Source organism: Lissotriton vulgaris, chromosome 8, assembly GCF_964263255.1.
Source record: "Lissotriton vulgaris chromosome 8, aLisVul1.2, whole genome shotgun sequence".
Lineage (NCBI taxonomy): Eukaryota > Metazoa > Chordata > Amphibia > Caudata > Salamandridae > Lissotriton > Lissotriton vulgaris.
In genome coordinates this window covers 968,670,907-968,673,854 of record NC_141696.1, presented here as the reverse complement: position 1 = coordinate 968,673,854, position 2,948 = coordinate 968,670,907, and positions in this window count along the sequence as shown.

Genomic DNA, 2,948 nt, shown 5'->3' with positions numbered 1-2,948 from the left:
TTTACTCAGCCCAAAGCCCCGAAGCCTTGCTTCCTGATATGACTAACCTGGGAGGTGTTCGTCTTCCCCACCTCACTGTGAGCAAGGCGGCCTGCTTAGATCTCCCCTTCACCCCAGAGGAAATAGGTGAAGCCATCTCCTCGATAGCAGCAGGAAAACATCTGGCCCGACGGGTTCCCACAAGAATACTATGATACACATCGAGACATTTTGATCCCCCACCTCCTCGCTCTATTCCAAGATGTCCCGGAGACATGGACATTCCCCTCCAAAACAGATGCAGCAAACATTGTCGTTATCCCCAAGACTCAACAACCCTCACGGACTATTGTCCAATTTCACTAATCAACACAGAGGTAAAGATATATGCCATGATCCTGGTCCAATGCCTACGACCATCCCTCTATAAACTGGTCCATCCAGATCAATGCGGCTTCATGCTGGCGCACACTACAAGACATTGTCTGCGGCATCTACACCTGGCCCTCGCGAATCACCAGTCACCCACCCCCTATCTAGCGCTCGATTTTGAAAAAGCCTACGACACAGTTGATTGGCAATACTTGGATGACGTCTTAGCCGCCTCGGGTCTAGGACAGCACTTCCACCGATTCGTCTGTGTCCTATACTCCAAACCAAGAGCGAGAGTACTCATAAATGGAGCTCTCTCAGAGCTCTCTCCTGATTAGAAGGGGTACAAGACAAGGTTGCCCCCTCTCGCCCCTCCTGTTTGCCCTGGAGATGGAACCCTTGGAATGCCTCCTCCTAGCAGATGACCTGATTCAGAGCTGTAAATAGAAGAACCACCACGTTAACAAAATCGCCCTATACGCAGACGATGTACTGCTCTTTCTTGCAGACCCGGCCCAGTCCGGCCCCTGGTGCCTCCAAGTTCTCTAGGCCTTCGAACAGGTCTCAAGACTATGTCTAAACCCTGCCAAGTCGACCTGGTACCCCTTCACCTCTCAAGGGAATGTTTCAACTGCCAATCAACCATCCCCATCAGGCGGCAAACAATCAAATACCTTGGGATATGGATTGCCTTACTCCCCGAATTGGAATGTCCGCTCAATATCACCCCACTGATCAAGAAAGCTAAAGAGGACCTCAGAGGCTGGCAAACCTTACCACTTAACCCGCTGGGTAGAGTGGCCCTTTTTAAAATGATGATCCTCCCTCTTTTCTTGTACATTATCGAAAACACCCCATTCCACCTACTCCGAACCTGGTTTAGATAATTAGATAGCATGGTCACAAAGTTCCTATGGGGAAACACAAGACCGCGTATAGCTCTCGCCCACTGCCGGATCCCACCCTTTGACGGGGGCATAGGCATGACTGATCTCTATCTATATTATTTAACCACCGACTGCTCATCATGTATGATTGGTTTAGTGGCGGCTGGTCTGATCCAGCATACAGGACCGAATTAAGGGAATTAGGATTTCCACAAATCCAGGCAATGTTGTATGGAGGTCCTGTGCCCAGAGCCCTGCCGTCTGTGACTCGAGCGGTCCTGATAGCCTGGCGCTCGGCTTTACGTCACACTCGGTGAGACAACAAATTGACCCAACAAACACCTCTTTGGCAGGGCGTGTGTCTGGGGGAGGTGGGAGCTTTGGAGGGATTCAGGGGATAAGACCTTATTGGTATATCACAATTGGGTGATGTATGGGTGGGGGACCACATACAATCATTCAAGATTTACAGAACCGCTACACCCTCCACCCCTCACAGTTTTACAAATATTTACAGCTATGTCAGCCCTCAATACACACCTATCAATCGGCACCACATTTCCAGAGTTCAGTCCAGTGGAAGCACAGATCATGATGGGGGACTTGGGGAAGGGAGGGGTGTCACGGATATATCGCTCCTTAACCAATAATGGCCCAACAACGCTTGACTCGCTCAGACTCCACTGGGAGGGGTGGCTGGGTCCCCTCGAGTAAGAGGACTGGTGCATCGCTTTAATGGCCCCCAAGACTATTACCACCTCAGCTAAGCTCCGCTTAATCCAGCTATGCTATCTTCATAATGCCTATTTAACCCCAGATTGCCTTTATAAGGCAGCTCTGGGATCCTCACCATCCTGTGCGTGCTGCGGGCATGAACCGGTTGATTTTTATCATATGGTCCCCACCTCACCCTATATTGGGAAACACTGGAATCTAAACTTACGAGTATCCTGGGTTGGGAGGTGGCTCTCAACCCCTTGGACCTCATCCTAGGAGTCATGGGCGGCCTAGACGGGTCCAGGGCAGACAAGCTCTTCCTGGGTACCGCTACCATGGTGGCCAAACGAGACATTGCCGCGGGATGGAAACAGTCTGACCCCCCAAGCTTAACTAAATGGCGCCAGAGCGTGGACTGGTGTGCAGCACAAGAAAAGCCCTTGTTCGAAGATAGGGGTTGCCCAATCAAACACTAAAAGGTCTGGGGCAAATGGTTGAACCAATTGGGAAGAATGGGTTTTCTGTCTCTTCTTGGACTTTGATTGCATTGATAATACATTTTAAAAATGGATCGACATGTATGTTTGCGCATGACAAAATCAATAGTTTGCACTGTACCAATCGCTATTGGTTATCTATACTGTAAGGTTTTTTGTTTATTCAAAAATCAGTAAAATTGATTATAAAAAAAAATAGTTTACAGGTAAGTAAACGGTTTTGGCAACTACGTTTTGGGGGTTAGGCCCAAGTTTCCCGAAGGTTCAGTTCAGCACTCGAGGGGTACCATTAGCGGTACTAGGACAGCAGGGTGTAGAGTGTCAATGTGAGCCCATGGGGTTAGGGGGTACCTCTTTTGGTGGCTGCTCACTGGCGGGCCACTTGGTTAAGGGAGACAAGCTCCTAGAGTTCAGGTGAGGGAAAAGGGGGTCCCAAGTGAGCACTAAGACTACGCCACCAGTGGCACAGGTGCGACTGGATGCAGGGTGCTTAGAT